The 18,650-nt window shown below is 39.4% G+C and overlaps 1 long non-coding RNA gene and 1 other non-coding gene across 3 annotated transcripts in view; one reads left to right on the forward strand and one right to left on the reverse strand.

Annotated features, from left to right (window-relative positions):
- LOC118545203 (uncharacterized) overlaps positions 1-18,650 on the reverse strand; it is a 79,277-nt gene that overhangs the window by 19,691 nt on the left and 40,936 nt on the right. The gene's annotated exons all lie outside the window — the stretch shown is intronic.
- LOC118545208 (U6 spliceosomal RNA) lies at positions 8,751-8,857 on the forward strand. The gene has a single exon (XR_004921991.1). It is a non-coding gene; the product is annotated as a U6 spliceosomal RNA (small nuclear RNA).

Here is an 18,650-nt window from a genome sequence, read left to right on the forward strand (position 1 = left end):
AAAGACAAACACATGGAAAAATAACAACAGTATAGTTAGTGAGATTATGAGGCTTTTATTTCTTTTTAAATTTTGTTCTAATGTTGGAGTATTTTGTGCTATAAATAAAAATCAAGATGGAATAGTGGAAAACCCAACTTTATTTTATCTGAATTAAAGGTATAAGGTGGCTAAGTTGGGAGTCAGCAATGCCCTCAGGGGTGAGTGATGAAAATTATCATTATCATTGTTGTTAGCATTATTGAGTATTTACCACTGTCCAGGCATTGTATTAAAGGCTTTCACATACAATGTATCCCAAGTCAAGACCTATCTATAAAACTATAGGATCGGGGCTCCTGGGTGGCTCAGTTTAAGCGTCTGCCTTTGGCTCGGGTCATGATCCCAGGAGCCTGGGATCGAGCCACGCATCGGGCTCCCTGCTCCGAGGGAAGCAGGGCTTCCTGGAGCCCCAGTCATTTAGTTCCCATGCTGTCCTCCTGAAGTTCTTATTGAATCCAGTTGATTATTAAGATCATAAAAAATGGAAGTGGAGCATGACAAAGTAAGAGAATAAAAAGCACTAAGTCATTGGAACGTTTGTGTTTTCCAGAACAAAATGCAGTACTATGCCTTCATTGGACCATTCGTCTTTTCCTGACTAGAAGACAATCTTTCACTTCAGTTAGATCTTAAGACATTAAAATACAAGTGCCATTCACTATGACCACCAAGGCTGCCCCCTTTTATAAAAGCTGCAGGTACCAGATATCACTCTCCCCTTCTCCTCTCTAGGTAGGGATGGCACAGGCAAGTACCCAATCCTGGTTATGGGACTGGCTGGGAAGTCAGAGGGATTTCTGATAAAGATTTATTCTCCTTTTAAAATGGGACCCATGAAAAAAATTGCCCTTTTCTTGCCTATGGACACAGTTGTTTAAGAGCATTAGTCCTGGAGCTGAGGCAACCATTTCGTTACCATGAGAAGCTAGCCTGAGGGTGAGAAATCAACATTGTAGATAGCAGAGTTCAAAAAGATGGAAAGATCTGGGTTCTTCATAACATCTTTGAGCTACTGCATCAACCTTAGAACCACCATGTCTCAAGCTTCTTGCTTAATGACAATAATAAATGTCCTCACTTTTGAAGCTAGCAGTCCTCAGTCAGAAGCTGTACTGCACAAGGATTTGGAAACGTGGGGGTGGCGGTGGGGTGGGCAATTTTGCTTTAGTCAATGACTGGGTGGAGGTAGTAGCATTTGGTGCTAGTGATAAAGGATGCTAAACATCCTCCCATGGGTGGGACAGTCTTGCCCAAATGCCAATAGGGTACTTAGAAGCACTGTTTTAAGTAAACTTTAGTTAGGTTATTTGCAGCTGAAAGTATCCAAACTGATATAAATGCACACCATTAAAACTTTATCACATTTTTATAGAAGAACATGTATCTTAAGTACTAAATATTAGGTGGCTGTTACTTAGTGCCATCAACTTCATGATCACTAAAAACTTTTGTATGTTGAAATGGCTGAGAAAACAGTGTGGACTGATGAGAATTATAGTAAGTGGATTATTATATTATCAGACTTTTTCGTCTTCAGAACTCTGACTTTAGACAAGATTATTGCTTTAGGGGTAACTGGCTGGCTCCCTCGGAAGAGCACGCAGCTCTTGATCTCAGGGTCCTGGGTTCCCGCCCCACATTGGGTGTAGAGATTACTTAAATAAATAAATAAATAAACTTAAAAAAAAAGATTAATTGATTTTAAAAAATCTAATCTTCCCTCCTAAAACCAATTGCTTTCTTGATTTAAAAAACATCTTTATTACCTAAAATGTTTTTGTCTTTACTTATTGATAAAAATATCTTTCCACAAATATTACATGAACACATTCTCATTGTAAGTGCAAACAATAGAGTAATATACAGAACAAAATACAAAAATCACTCTTCATCTACCTTCAAATCCCTCTTTCCTCTCCAGAGAAAACCTCTTTAAACAGTTTGGTTTGAATGCTATGTATGTACTTGTATGCATATACACATTCAAACTTTTTTTCTTTTTAAAGGTTTTTTAAAAATTTATTTATTTGAGAGAGAGCAAGAACAAGAGGGAGAGGCAGACTCCCGGCTGAGCAGGAAGCCCGATGTGGGGCTTGATCCCAGGACCCTGGGATCATGACCTGAGCCAAACAAAGCTGCTTAACTGTCTGAGCAACCCAGGTGCCCCAAATATTTTTTTCTTTTATAATGATTTTCTTTCCCTATGTCTTCAAGATTCTCTGCAGGTTAATACATAGAGACCTAATAGATTCATTTGTAACTACAGGATACTATTACACAGTACAAATTACCATAATTTATTAACTCATTTATAGACATTTAGATTATTTCTAGGTTTTTTGTTATTCCAAAATGCTAAGGTAATGAGTATACACACACACTTCTTTGTGAATATGAGAGCACTTCTTTAGAATGGATTCTTAGAAATAAAACTGGTCAAAGTACATGTGAATTTTAAAATTTGATACATAAATGCCTCTTTGATTTCCAAAAATGCTTGGCCATTGTGCAGGCCCACCAATAGAGTAGAACAGTATCCTTATTTTTGAATATTCACTAAGAGTTCATGTTATCCATTGTTTTAATTTTTGCCACTCAGATTGATTAAGATATTTTATTGCTATAGTTTATATTTCCTTGGTTGCTAATGACAATAAGCCTCTATTTATACACTGTTTTTACATATTTTCTTCTGTGAATTGATTATTTATAGGCAAAAGGCCTGTATTTCTTTCAGGAAGTTTTTTTTTTTATTGATTTGTCGTAGTCTTTTATATTTTGTGGATATTAATCCTTTCATGAATGTTTCTAATATATTTTCCTGATCTTTACTAGTCTTACCTGTTTAAAAAAGTTACCATGGGTTTTACCAAACAAGTGTTTGATTTTTTAAATTTTATTTTATTATGTTATGTTAATCACCATACATTACATCATTAGTTTTTGATGTAGTGTTCCATGATTCATTGTTTGCATATAACACTCAGTGCTCCATTCAATACGTGCCCTTTTTAATACCCATCACCAGGCTAACCCATCCCCCCACCCCCCTCTCCTCTAAAACCCTCAGTTTGTTTCTCAGAGTCCATCGTCTCTCATGGTTCGTCTCCCCCTCCGATTCCGCCCCCCCACAAGTGTTTAATTTTTAAGAGAACTATATCTGTTGGTTTTTCTGTTTGCTTGTTTTTTATTTTTTAAGTAGGCTCCATGTCCAGTGTGGAGCCCAATGTGGGGCTTGAACTCAGAACCCCAAGATCAAGACCTGAGCTCAGATCAGGAGTTGGACGCTTAACCGACTGAGTCACCCAGGTGATCAAGAGTACTATTTCTATTCTTAAATATTTTTCTGATTTAAAAGATATATTGGATATATTCATTGTAAGAAGTTGAAAAATACAGAGCAAGTACGAGGGAAATAGGAATCATTCTTATTTCAACTGACCCACAGAGAATCACAGCTAAAATTTGGGGTATTTATTTTCATTTTTTTCCCTCTGTATCTCTCTATATAGTAATACATAATATATATGTTCTCTCTATATAGTCATATATTTGTTCATCTATATTTTCACGTATTTTTAAAATGAAATAATTCCATATATACACAATTTATCTTTTTATTTTTCATGTTTAAATTTTCATTAAAAATTTAATTTGGGGCACCTGTGTGGCTCAGAAGTGTAAGCGTCTGCCTGCGGCTCAGGTCAAGGTCCCAGGGTCCTTGGATTGAGTCCTGCATCAGGCTCCCTGCTCAGTGGGGAGTCTGCTTCCCCCTCTGCCTCTCTTCTCCCCTACCACCTACCCCCTGTGCTCTCTCTCTCTCACTCACTCTCTCTCAAATAAATAAATAAAATATTTTAAAAATTTTAATTGTGATAAAATGTTTTATATATATAAAATTTACCATCTTAATTATTTTTGAGTGTATAGTTCAGTAATGATAAGTATATTCACATTACTGTGCAACCAACATCCAGAACTCTTTTCAAATTGCAAATCTGATTCATTAAACAATAACTTCCCATACTTCTCTCCCCTCAGGCCCTGGCAACCACCATTCTACCCTATGAATTTGACTATTCTGTGTACCTTTATACATGGAATCATACAATATTTGTCCTTTTTGTGACTGACATAGCTCACTTATTATAATGTCCTAAAGAGTCATCCATGTTGTAGCATATGTCAGAATTGTCTTCCTTTTAAGGTTGAATAATATTTCATTGTATGTATATACCACATTTTCTTTCTTTTTTTTTAAGATTTTTTTTATTTATTTGAGAGAGACAGAGAGCATGGGGGCGGGTAGCAGAGGGAGAAGCAGACTCCCCGCTGAGCAGGGAGCCCAATGAGGGGCTTGATCCCATGACCTGAGATCATGACCTGAGCCAAAGGCAGATGCTTAACCAACTGAGCCACCCAGGCACCCCCATCATATTGTTTTTTATAGCAGTTGCACCATTTTACATTTCCACCAGCCATGGACAAGTGTTCCAATTTCACCACATCCCACCAGTGCTTGTTTTTTTTCTTTCTTTTCTTTCTTTCTTTCTTTTCTTTCTTTCTTTCTTTCTTTCTTTCTTTCTTTCTTTCTCTTTCTTTCTTTCTTTTCTTTCTTTCTTTTCTTTCTTCTTTCTTTCTCTCTCTCTCTCTCTCTCTTTCTTTCTTTCTTATACCCATCCCAGTACTTATGAGGTACTATCTCATTGGGGCATTGGTTTGCATTTCTCTAATGATCAAGGGTATTCACGTCTTTTCATGTGCTTGTTGGCTATTTGTATATCTTCTTTGGAGAAATATCTATTGAAGTCCTTTGCCCATTCTTAAATTGAGTTATTTGTCTTTCTAGTTGTTGTTGAGTTTTAGGAGTTCTAAATATATACTGGATACTTTGTTGATCATGTCCTATGATGCATGGATGTTTTAAATTTTGATGTAGTCTAACTTATCCATTTTCACTTTTGTTGCCTGTGCTTTTGGTTTCATATCTGCCAAATCCAGTATCATGAGGCTTTCCCCCTGTGCTTTCTTCTAAGAGTTTATTAGTTTTAGCTCTTCATTGAGGTCTTCGGTCTATTTTGAGCTGATTTTTGTATATGGTGTGAGGTAGAGATCCAACTTCACTCTTTGGCATGTGGATATTCAGTTTTTCTATCTCCATTTGTTGAAAAGATTGTCCTTTCCTCTTTTAATAGTGTTGGCACCCTTGTTGAGAATCATATGACCATATATGATAGGGTTTATTTATAGGCTCTCTATTCTATTCCATTGGTCTACATGTCTGTCTTCGTGCTGGTACCACCCTGTTTTGATTAATGCTGCTTTGTAGTAAGTTTTGAAATCAGAAGTGTGAGACCTCCAACTTTGTTATTTATTCAAATTGCTTTAGCTATTTGGTGTCCCTTGAGATTCTGTATGAATTGTAGGGTGATTTTTCTATTTCTGCAAAAAATGTCACTGACATTTTGGTAGGGATCATATTAAATCTCTATCAACTTTGGTAGTATTGACATTTTAACAATATTATATGTTCCAATCCATGAACACAAGATGTCTTCCTATTCATTTGTGCCTTTTAAATTTTCTTTCAGCAATGTTTTGTAGCTACTATATTTTTCATACATTATGGAATCTTTTCCTATGTCATTAAATGTTCTTCGAACATATTATTTTACAATTCTATAATAACCCATTGTGTGGATGTGCTATAATTAATTTAACCAGTACCATATTTTATATACTGTTTCCAAGTTTTGTCATTATAAATAATGATACCATTAACACATTTTTTAACATTTATCTAATCATTTCTCTAGGATAAATTATTGACTCATGAGCATGAAAACGTTATTGGTACATGTTGCCAAACTGCCCCTCAGCAGTGCAGTACAAATGTAGTCTTACTATGAATATCAGCCTGCTGTTCTTTCTCCCAACCGGGGCTGCTGAGTGCTGTAGAGTGCCTACAGAGTACTTTACCTGGGACACCTGCCTCTACCATACTAATACTGTATTTTTTAAAAATTTTATTTATTTATTTGACAGAGAGAGACACAGTGAGAGAGGGAACACAAGCAGAGGGAGAGGGAGAGGCAGAGGGAGAAGCAGGCTTCCTGCCGAGCAGGGAGCCCGACGCAGTGCTCAATCCCAGGACTCTGGGATCATGACCTGCGCCGAAGGCAGACGCTTAAGGACTGAGCCACCCAGGTGCCCTACTAATACTGTATTTTATCCTCTCAAAATTATTTGCCAAACAAAATGGTGGTAGTAGATATCCCTTATTTTAATTTGTGTTTAATTAATGGTAAGGTAGAACTTTCCATTTCAGACCTCAAAAAAGTGAGAATTTCATTTATTCATTCATTCATACATTTGTTTACCTAATATTTATGGAGCACTTACTAAGTGCCAGCACTGTATTTGATACCGGTATCATATAAATATGAAATAAGGTCAGACCCCGCCCTGAGGTTCAGAGCAAATCACCCTAGAATGAGTGGAAAAGCAAGGCATTGTCTGAGAACACATGTTTGGGGTGGGAATGAAGGTTGGGGGAGATCAGCAGATTGTTACCATCAACACCTGATTAACATGTAGAAGATGTGCTGCTCTAGCTTTTATCCCTGAAACAGGGAAGTGAATGTACAGTTCTGATAGTCTGAGGATGGGATGGAGAAGGGGAGAGGAAGGGGAAAGGAGAGAGAACATACAGAATACCCAGGAGCTAGGAATCTCTCTAAGTCATGAGCTTTATCCCAAATACTCATGAATATTTTGTATTCTATTCCACATGAGGTTAATATTAGGAAACCATTGCTGAGGTCCCCCTAAGGAGCAGCTGAAAAATGCCCCCCTTTTTAAGTTCCCATACAAACAACTGAAACAAGGGTTCACTTGGAGAGGAAAGCATGGTTGGTATAGGGTAGGGAAGGACATTATTAAGTGAGGGGTGGCAGAGAGCCTTCCAGGCCAGCCCCAAGTGCCCACATCAGACTCCCAGGGAGAGTGGCCTGGAATAAAGTCCAAATCAAATCAGTTACTGCCCCCTTGAAACTCTTCAGGAAACTGGAACTGGGCTTTCTGACCTAGTAACAGAATGTGGGAAAGGGGAGGACCCTTCTGCCACCTTGGCCAGGCTACCCTGGGGAAGACCTGAAGAGCAGCTAGTGGCCGTGGAAATGAGGCAGGGAGGGTGGCGGCAGGGGCAGATGCCTTCAGAGAGGGTCTGAGGAAAGGCAAATTGCACCAGCAAGGCAGCTCAGTAGAGTCCCAAGAACCAGAACTTAGGGGGTTTCCAGGAGATGGAGGTGAGCAATCTCGCTGTTGAGCCCTGGGTCAGAGACCCTACAGTTTCCCAGTGGTAGTGAGCAGGGTTGGGTAAGGCCAACCAGGGACAAGTGGCTTAATCTCTATGAGCTTGTTTCCTCATTTGTAAAATGGTGATAGATGGTGTAAAATAATTATTATATTGAAGAAAAAACTTTCTGGGAAGTTTTGAGTGCCAGTGCCCTGGTATAATAAAACCATACATAATAATGACATTTTCTTTAAGGCTGTGGTTCTCAAAGCAGGTGGAACTTCTCCGGGGGCATTTTGGCTTCTGAGGGAGAATCTTCACATGTGATAATGATTAGAAGCCCTGCTGGGATTTAAGGGACAGTTGCCAAGGATGCTGTCCACTCCAAAGAATTATTCTGGTCCCTCACAACTTTTGAGGTCTCTCCAGATATATCAGTGAACAACCTGTTCATAATTACCTGCACCTACAACCTACCTTCATTTTTCATATAAATACAGTGTCCCCCCAATTCTAATACACACTGAATTTTCTAGAAACACACCTTGCAGATAAAGGAAAAGAAGGCTGTATTTTGGTTTGTTTGAAATTTTGCAGCAAATTTTTCATCATTTCAGAAAAAATGAACACTGATAGTCACAGTTTTCTCAACATTCAAATCAGCATTTCAACACAACTCTAGCAGTCTGCGTTTATAGCTACTAATGACATGCATGTTTCTATGCACAGCTGCAAACCTCCAACTGACTCTTGGCCCCATAATGTAGTCATGCCTGAGCACTGATATAGTGAAATATATATATATTGTTAAAGATTTTATTTATTAAAACAAAAAGATTTTATTTAGGGGCACCTGGGTGGCTCAGTTGGTTAAGCAACTGCTTTCAGCTCAGGTCATGATCCTGGAGTCCCAGGATCGAGTCCCGCATCGGGCTCCCTGCTCGGCAGGGAGTCTGCTTCTCCCTCTGATCCTCCTCCCTCTCATGCTTTCTCTCTCTCAAATAAATAAATAAAATATTAAAAAAAAAAAAGATTTTATTTATTCATTTGAGAGACAGAGAGTGGGGGAGGAGCAGAGGGAAAGGGATAAGCAGACTGTGCTGAGCACAGAACCTGACACGGGGCTTGATCCCATGACCCTGAGATCATGACCTGAGCTAAAATCAAGAGTCAGATGCTCAACTGATTGAACCACCCAGGTGCCCCTGAAATACACATTTTATTATAAAATACATTCCCTTCATTTCTCTTTTATGTTGAAGTTGGGGCCTTCATTGTTTATTATATGTGTAAATGATTTATTGTACTAATGAATTTTATCTCAGGATAATAAAGGAGATGTTATAAAGTATTTGTATTTGTAAAAGAGGGATAACCCTATTAGAACTACTGCCTTCAAAGAAAAACTGTCGTGCTTGCTTCGGCAGCACATACACTAAAATTGGAACGATACAGAGAAGATTAGCATGGCCCCTGCACAAGGATGACATGCAAATTCGTGAAGCGTTCCATATTTTTAATAAACCACAAATTAAAAAAAACAACAACAAAGAAAAACTGTCTTCCTGATCACATGGTGTTAATGATACCCCAGGCACGAATGAACGGTCCTCCATTTTATGTAATCATGTATGCAGTTGTGTCTACATATTGAATAACTTTGAGATGCAAGGCAATGCCTCTATGGTGTCTGTACCAGGGCAAATCACAGTGTTCTTTCCATTTGCTGGTCAACACTCTGAGCTTGAGTAAGCAGATTAAAATGAACTCTCAGGAATCAAATTTCCCAGTCTGAATGAGAAGCCAAAGCTGAGGATAAAGCAAGGCAAAGAAAGATGTTAGATCTCCAGAAGCCAGGCAGAAATAATGATAAGGCCAATTAGGGGCACCTGGGTGGCTCAGTTATTAAGTTTCTGCCTTTGGCTCAGGTCATGGTCCCAGGGTCCTGGGATCGAGCCCCACATCAGGCTCTCTGCTAGGCAGGAAACCTGCTTCTCCTTCTCCCACTGCCCCCTGCTTGTGTTCCCTCTCTTGCTGTCTCTCTCTCTCTGTCAAATAAATAAATAAAATCTTTAAAAGAAAATGATAAGGCCCCTTAACATTATTGAAGCTTATGTCCTAGGGTTTTATCTTACATATTAAATATTATGTCATTTAATCTTTACATAAACTCCATGAAACGGGTACTATTGTCATTATTCGTAGGTACATGTGAAGAAACCAAAACTCAAAGAATGTGAATGATCTCCTCAATGACACACTGCTGAGAAGTGGCAGAGACTCAGGTCTGTCTGACACCATAGCGTAGGCTCATAACTACTACATCAGATGGAGAACACAACCTTAACTGGAGAATAGGAAAACCTTTACCCACAACTGGGGAAATGGAAAGAAGGTGAATGAAAAGAGCACTGACTTGGCATTCAGGAAACCCAAGATCAGGCTCCATTTTTGCCACTGAATTGACCTTGGATATGTCCATTTCTTCCAGATTGCCCAATTTGTTGGCATATAATTTTTCATAATATTCTCTTATAATTGTTTGTATTTCTGTGGTGTTGGTTGTGATCTCTCCTCTTTCATTGTGATTTTATATATTTGGGTCCTTTCTCTTTTCTTTTTGATAAGTCTGGCTAGGGGTTTATCAATTTTATTAATTCTTTCAAAGAACCAGCTCTTAGTTTCATGGGTTTATTCTACTGTTGTTTTGTTGTTATTGTTTGTTTCTATATAATTTATTTCCACTCTAATCTTTATTATTTCCCTTCTTCCGTTGGCTTTAGGCTTTATTTGCTGCTTTCTAACTCCTTTAGAAGTAACATTAGGTTGTATGTTTGAGACTTTTCTTGCTTCTTAAGGTTTGCCTGTATTGCTATGTACTTCCCTCTGCATCCCAAAGGTTCTGGACCGTTGTGTTTTCATTTTCATTTGCTTCCATGTAATTTTTATTTCTTCTTTAAATTATTTCTTCTTTAATTAACCCATTCATTCTTTAATAGGATGTTCTTTAACCTCCGTGTATTTGTGGTCTTTCCAAATTTTTTCTTGTGGTTGACTTCATAGTGTTGCAGTCTGAAAATATGCATGGTATGATCTCAATCTTTTTGTACTTGTTGAGGCCTGATTTGTGACCCAGTATGTGATCTATTCTGGAGAGTGTTCCATGTGCACTCGAAAAGAATGTGTATTTTCTGCTTTAGGATGAAATGTTCTGAATATATCTGTTAAGTCCATCTGGTCCAGTGTGTCATTCAAAGCCATTGTTTCCTTGTTGATTTTCTGCTTAGATGACCTGTCCTTTGCTAGAAGCGGGGTGTTAAAGTCCCCTACCATTATTGTATTATTATCAGTGAGTTTCTTTATGTTTGTTATTAATTGATTTATATATTTGGGTGCTCCCAAGTTGGGGGCATAAAAATTTACAGTTTTTAGATTTTCTTGTTGGATAGACATCTTTATTATGATATAGTGCCTTTTTTTTTTATCTGTTACAGTCTTTGTTTTAAAATTTGGTTTGTCTGATATAAGTATGGCTACCCTGGCTTTCTTTTGACATCCATTAGCATAGATAAATAGTTCTCCATCGCTTCATTTTCTTTCTTTCTTTTTTTTTTTTTTAAAGATTTTATTTGTTTATTTGAGAGAGAATGAGAGAGAGAGAGCATGAGAGGGGGTAGGGTCAGAGGGAGAAGCAGATTCCCTGCCGAGCAGGGAGCCCGATATGGGACTCGATCCTGGGACTCCAGGATCATGACCTGAGCCGAAGGCAGTCGCTTAACCAACTGAGCCACCCAGGCACCCTCCATCGCTTCATTTTCAATCTACAGGTGAGTTTAGGTCTAAAATGAATCTCTTGTGCACAGCATATAGATAGGCCTTGTTTTTTTATCCATTCTGATACCCTATGTCTTTTGATTGGAGCATTTAGTCCACTTACATTCAGAGTGATTACTGTTAGATATGAATTTAGTGATATTGTATTACCTGTAAAGTTGTTATTTTTGGAGATTTTCTCTATTCCTTTCTAGTCTTTGTTGCTTTTGGCCTTTCTTTCCCACTCAAAGAGCCCCCTTTAATATTTCTTGCAGGCCTGGTTTAGTGGTCATGAGCTCTTTTAGTTTTTGTTAGTCTGGGAAACTCTTTATCTCTCCTATTCTGAATGACAGCCTTGCTTGTTAAAGTATCCTTGGCTACATATTTTTCCCACTGAATAGATATTTTTCCAAAGAATACATGCAGATAGCCAATAGATACATGAAAAGATACTCAACATCACTAATCATCAGGGAACTGCAAATCAAAACCACATGAAACATTACCTTATATATCAGAATAGCTAAAAATCAAAAACACAAGAAATAGCAAGTGTTGGTGAGGATGTGGAGGAAAAGGAATGCTAGTGCACTGGTTGGTGAGAATACAAGTTGGTGCAGCCACTGTGAAAAACAGTATGGAGGCTCCTCAAAAAATTAAAAGTTGGGGTGCCTGGCTGGCTCAGTTGGAGGAGCATGCAACTGTTGATCTCGGGGTTCTGAATTCAAGCCCTTTGTGGGGTAAAGAGATTACCTAAATAAAAAAAAAAAACAGTTTTTAAAAATTAAAAATAAAGGGGCACCTGGGTGGCTCAGTCAGTTAAGCATCCAACTCTTGGTTTTGGCTCAGGTCATGATCTCACAGGTCATGAGATGGAGCACCAGGTTAGGCTCCGTGCTCAGCAGGGAGTCTGCTTGAAGATTCTCTCCCTCTGCCCCTTCCCCCACTCTTGTGCTCTCTCTCTCTCTCTCAAATGAATAAATAAATCTTTTTAAAAAAGATTTTATTTATTCATTTGAGAGAGAGAGAGAGACAGAGAGAGCACAAGCGGAAGGAGAGGCAGAGGGAGAGGGAGAAGCAGACTCCCTGCTGAGCTGGGAGCCCGACATGGTGTTTGATCCCAGGACCCTGAGATCATGACCTGAGCTGAAGGTAGACGCTTAACTACTGAGCCACCCTGGCACCCCATAAATAAATCTTTAAAAAAATTAAAAATAAAAATACCATATGATCCAGTAATTCCACTACTGGGTATTTACCCAAAGAAAATGAAGACACTAATTCAAATGCAGCATTTTTACAATAGCCGAGATATGGAAGTGATGCAGACTGGCTGGTTCCAAGGACCCAGAGGGAGGCCTGCAGGACAAGCTAAGAGGATTCTTGGCTTTCGGCAAGATAGAAATCAAATGCAAACTGAGAGGAAGTGAGAGCAGAATCTATTGAAGACAGAGAGTAAAGATACAGACAGCATCAGGAGACGTGAAAAGGAAAGAAGAGTGAGTCTTCTTCTTGGTTGGAGTCTGGGGTTTTTATTGAGGATTGTGGTCCAGTGCAAGCATCTTCTCAGGCACCCAGGAACAAAGACGAGTGTTTAGCTGTCCTTCATAAGTCACTCATGCCCTGAAGCCAGGGGTCTTGGTGAGTCAGTGATCTTGGAAAATGTTCATGATCACCCTACCTGGTCACTGCTTAGGTATTACCTATTGTGCTGAAAGAATCCACAGAAATCATTAACTCCAAGGAGGATATACATTATCTGTTCTATAAGGCATGTGTAAGGTGAAGGTGTAGGTCCTAGCAAGAATAGAAGGTCTTAGCAAGAATAGAAGAAAAAAAGCAATTTTTCATGGAGTTCCTTTAGTTTTCTTGTATCAGAAGCCAATATTCACCATAGATCAGTGGATAAAGAAGATGTGGTATATATACACAATGGAATATTACTTAACCATAAAAAAGAATGAAATCTTGCCATTTGCAACAACATGGATGGATCTAGAGAGTATAATGCTAAGTGAGATTAAGTCAATCAGAGAAACACTAATATCATATGACTTTACTCATATGTGGAATTTAAGAAACAAAACAAATGAATAAAGGAAAAAGAGACAAACAAAAAAGCCAGACTCTTAAATACAGAAAATAAACTGGTGGTTGCCAGAGGGGAGTTGGGTGGGGGGATGGGTGAAATAGATAAAAAAGATTAAGAGTAGTACATTTATCTTGATGAGCACTAAGTGAAGTATAGAATTGTTGAATCATTATATTGTACACCTGAAATAATATACCACTGTATATTAATTATACTTCAATTTTTTACACTTGATCTTAGCCAAAAGGCTGAGAAGCGATATATACTTCAATTTTTTAAAAGGGAAAAATAAGGGGCCTTATAAGGCCAACAATCTCTATGATTAACCCTAGAATGTGATATTTTTTTATTTACTATTTTGGCTGGTAGTTTAAGAGGCATGGCCTCCTCTATTATGATAGTTCTTATCCTTAGGCCAAGGATACCAAATGAGGACATACTGGGGAGTATTCATGAGATCAACCCCAGTGGGGAGTAGAGGAAGCAGAATTAGGCAGAGGAAAAAGTATAACTGTGATACAGTCACAATAACCCCAGGGAAGCTTTGTAGTTGGAATGACTTTTCTGAGTTGTCTCAAATTGGGGCAAGGGGGCTGGTACTCGCCTTGACTCCTGAATTCATTGATTATAAGATGGCTGACCCTAGAAAGACTTTGGTTAAGTTATCTCACCCAAATTCTCACCCAGAATTGCCAAGGGCAATTTCTGGAGAGGGGCTGAGCTAAGGCTGACGTATGCAAATACTTTTAGCAGCTGAGGAAATGAGTGTTTTAGTCCTACAGGAGGGGAATTGAGCAGTATGCCCCAAAACACAGTGGCTTAAATAAATTAGAAGGTTTTTTCTCTCTCTCTTAACAGTCCACAAGTAGGTGGGTCTGGAAGAACATGGAATGGTGGTTGCCAGGAGCTGGGGGAAGGAGGGAATGGGGAGGTGTTATTTAATGGGTACAGAGTTTCAGTTTTGCAAGATCAAAAGGGTTCTGGGGATGGATGATGGTCATGGTTGCACAACAATACAATGTACTTAACACCACTGCACTGTACACTCAAAAATAGTTAAGATAGTAAATTTTATGTTGTGCATTTTTTTACCGCCAAAAAAAAAAAAAAGAGGCCAATGGGCGGGGCAGAACATTGGTGGCTTTCAGGGTAATTCAGTTCCTGACAATCAGGGACCCTGATTCCTTCCGTCTCATGGCTCCGCTATCTTCTAAGTAGTTCTTCCCAGACTTTAATATAAATGTAATCACCTGGGCATCTCATTAAACTGCAGACTCTGATGAAGTATATCTGGGGTGGGGCCTATTCCAACAAGTTCTGAGGCTGATGCTACTAGCCCATGGGCCACACTTAGAGTAGTATGATGCTAGGGCAGTGGCTTTGTCTGAATGGTCTGAGTTGTGTTGCTGTCAAGCCTGATTTCTGGCTCAACAGACAGGGAAAGAGAGGAAGGGAAGAACAAGCAAATTCCTTTTTTTTTTTTTTTTAAGATTTTATTCATTTATTTGAGAGAGAGAGAGAGTGAGAGAGAGCACAAGAGGGGGGAGGGTCAGAGGGAGAAGCAGACTCCCCGCTGAGCAGGGAGCCCCATCTGGGGCTCGATCCCGGGACTCCGGGATCATGACCCCAGCCGAAGGCAGCCGCTTAACCGACTGAGCCACCCAGGCGCCCAGAACAAGCAAATTCCTTTTAAGCAAGTGGTTTGGAAGCTGCACAAGGCAACTCTGTTTCCATTCCATTGGTGACAGTTTAGTCACGAGGCCACGCCAAGCTATAAATCCATCACTATGGATAATGGGCAAACAGATTTTGGATGATAACTAACAGTCTTGCATTCATCTTGTTCTAGGTCAGTTTCTTCATCTTTTAAGTTGAGGTCTTTATTCGTCTAATTGTCTGGGGTTCTGTGACACCAAATGTCCTTAATGATATAAATCGGGATTCAGTGTTTACTTACGGCTGCTTTCCTGAATTGGAGAAGAAAAGAAATTGTTTTGAGACAAAGAAGATTTAAACATGTTGTTTACTACTTGCTTGCTTCTAATGGAAGTGCATTATTAGCCAAACAGGATTTCAGGTGTGAAGATGCAAAAATGAAGAAACCAGAAACAAGTTGAGTTGCTCTCTGGGAGACAAAAAGAGAGATTTAGGAGTTCAGAGGGAACATCCCAGGGGCTGTACAGCTAATTGTAACCAGGTGCGGCCTGACAAGTCTGCCTGAGGAAAAAAAGGGCTAGAAGGGAGAAAAGATAGCTGGTGTCTGGCAATGAACTTGGGGAGAGAACAGAGCTGGTTAATGGGGATTTTTATTAAATTTTATTGTGTGCTATATGATGTAATCCTCCAATCCATCTTCTCTACAAAATTTTCCCTCTAGTGCCTTGTAGAATGGATTTTCTTTTGAGATATAATGAGAAGTACTGAGTCCTACCCTAAGGATAGCACGAGGCAGGAACAGTGGCTGGCACTGGGTTATAGAATGCAGTGATACTGTCATTTATCTTCAACAATTGCTTTAAATAAAAAAGAAGAAAACAAAACACACATGCATGTGCGTGCGCGCACACACACACACACACACACACGACGAAGAACAGGCAGGCTTCCGCGCATTCCAGGAGGTTAACTGGAAGATGTGTTTGCTCTGATGACATACTATGAGGGACTCAGTGTCTTCATCCAACACCTGAGGAACAGCTGAATACTTTTTAAGTTTCTTTCCAACTTGACTCTTCTGTGACTCAAAATCAAATGTGAAACAGAATTTAAGTAAAAACTGAATCAACCATAATTTATCAGTTTGGTGGTACCAAGAAGGCAGACAAAAGCAATGAAGAATTGAGATAATGTAATTTAGTCCAAACAAAACAAAACAAAACACAGAACTAAAATGCATGGAGGATTAAAGATAAAGTGCCTTTCTTGACTTGGAAATCTTTATAATTACATCAATTCTTCATTTGGCGCCTTGAGTTATACTTTTGCTTTTAAAAAAACAAACATCATTCTTCAGTGTGTTTTTGCTCTGACTTTACAAGAGGAAGCATCTTGGGATGAGATTATTACATATACAGAATAGGTAACACATGCACATGGTACAAAAGTTAAAGGGCAACAGGGGGTATACAGGGAAATGTCTCCCTTCATATCTCTCTCCTCCGGCCCTTCCATCCCCTGGAGGCAAGCACCTGTTTTCTTGGGTATCCTTGAAGAGATGTTCTCCGGATACAGAATAAATAGGAGGCTATAATGAGATCCTTTCTGTCTTAGTTTCAGCTGTATCCTCAAAGGTTAAGAGAAAACAGTAGCTATCACATACACTCACATTCCAAGAAGAGTGCCTACCTTCCAAACAGGACTTACAAAGGCAAGAATCAAAAACTGGCTTTGCAAACCTTGGCCACTCTTCAGGGATAAAGTCCTGAAGCTGAAGTGACCAGAGAGGGGGATTTCCTTGGAAAGGACTGTGTTATTCTTGTGTGTTTTCCTTATGCTCATGGGGGTCAGGAGGATGGTGTTTTCCCTTACCTTACACCAAAAAGAAGCCTTCAGGGGCACCAGGGTGAAGGGTGGCTCAGTCGGTTGAGTGTCTGCCTTTCGCTCAGGTCATGGTCTTGGGGTCCTGGGATTGAGCCCCACATCTGGCCCCCTGCTCAGCGGGGAGTCTGCTTCTCCCTCTGCACCCCCCCAACCCCCCCACCCCCGCCTCAAGCTTGCTCGCATGCTCTCTCTCTCAAATAAATAAATAAATAAAATCTTTAAAAAAAAAAAAAAGAAGCCTTCAAAGGGACCACTTCTAGGGCTGGGCTAGATAGCATCCCTCAGAGTTTGGGACCTTAATCTATTCCATATGATGGAATGGTATCTGGTGTGTAGCTGGGAGATTTAATGTGAGAAGCTATGGCTGTAGGCCCAAAGAGGCCGAGAATGGAGAGGCTAAGCTTTCCTGGGAGTGAGCTACATTGACATGAGGATTAAGTGGATTCAGGGGCAAAAAACAGGTTGAAATTGGCTTAAAAACAACATTACCCAATTGGGCTGCCTGGAGGGATATGAGACCCCGAGAGAGAAAGACAGACAGAGACAGAGAGAGTGTGTCATCCTCAGCCATCCACGGGCCGAGGGTTAGAGGTGTAAGCGGTGTGGCAGAGAAAAGCATGAACCGCACCTCAGGAACTGCAGTTGGAGGTTGCTAGTTGGGGGATCTCTGAGAAAACCATAGAAGAGATCAAGAATCGGAACCAGAATCTGCTATTCCTAAAAGGCCCCAACTAGAATTACTTTTCCCATCTTTTACTTTTCCCTCTTCAGCTAGAGGAGTTTAGAGAAGCAGGGGAGAGGCAGTGGAAGACCAAGGCTGAGAAACCAAGAAGCTACCCAGCCTGCCTCTTTCCTCAGGCTCAAAGCAGAGCTGAACTCTAATTTACTGAGGCTTGGAATTTCAGTTATTTCACTGGAGTGGCCAACTTAATTACAGAAATGAAACTGTAATGGGAAATTAAAGTGCTCAGGGGACTTTTAATTTTTTTTCCTAAGGATGACCAAAAGGGTTATGACCTTCCATAAGATTTCCTCCAAGTTTATTTATTTTTATTTTTTTAAAGATTTTATTTATTTATTTGAGAGAGAAGGAAAGAGAGCACAAGCCGAGGGAAGAGGCAGGGCAGAGGGAGAAGCAGGCTTCCCGCTGAGCAGGGAGCCCAACGCGGGGCTCGATCCCAGGACCTTGGGACCACGACCTGAGCTGAAGGCAGATGCTTAACGACTGAGCCACCCAGGTGCCCCAGATTTCCTCCATGTTTAAAGGGATAGTGAAGGGAAAGAATGAAGTTACTTTTTATTTGTACCTTATTCTGAGCATTACAAAACCATATATGTGCATACCATATGTTCTACGCTTTCCTTTTTTATCAAAATATAGCTGGGTGCCTGTTCCATATTAGTATATACAGATTTACTGCATTCTTCTAAACAGCTGCATAGTAGACCATTTAAAGGATGTACCATGATTTATTTTAAATCATTCCCTTTTTGGGTGTTGTCAATATATTAGTAAGTCTTAATCTATAAAGAAAAAATGTACAAAAAATTTTAAAACACTTTGTTTTGACTATATTTAAATAAACACACTTTTAAAATATTTTATGTGAAAGATATTTCCATTTTAGAGAAACTTTGTAAAAAAGAAGAAAGACCCTCATTGTTAAGTTTTAGAGCAATACACATCACACTTAGTTATCCGCTAGATGATTGTCATTAGTGATTGAAAGCTGAAACTGAAAACATTCAATATTAAGCAAAGCAATTACAATTAAATTCATTCTGGAACTTGGCTGAGCCACATAAAAACATTTTCCACCTGTTCCAACTGATAATATTTCAATACTACCGAGGAGGGTAGAAGTA

This window comes from Halichoerus grypus, chromosome 11 (assembly GCF_964656455.1).
Source record: "Halichoerus grypus chromosome 11, mHalGry1.hap1.1, whole genome shotgun sequence".
Taxonomy (NCBI): Eukaryota; Metazoa; Chordata; class Mammalia; order Carnivora; family Phocidae; genus Halichoerus; species Halichoerus grypus.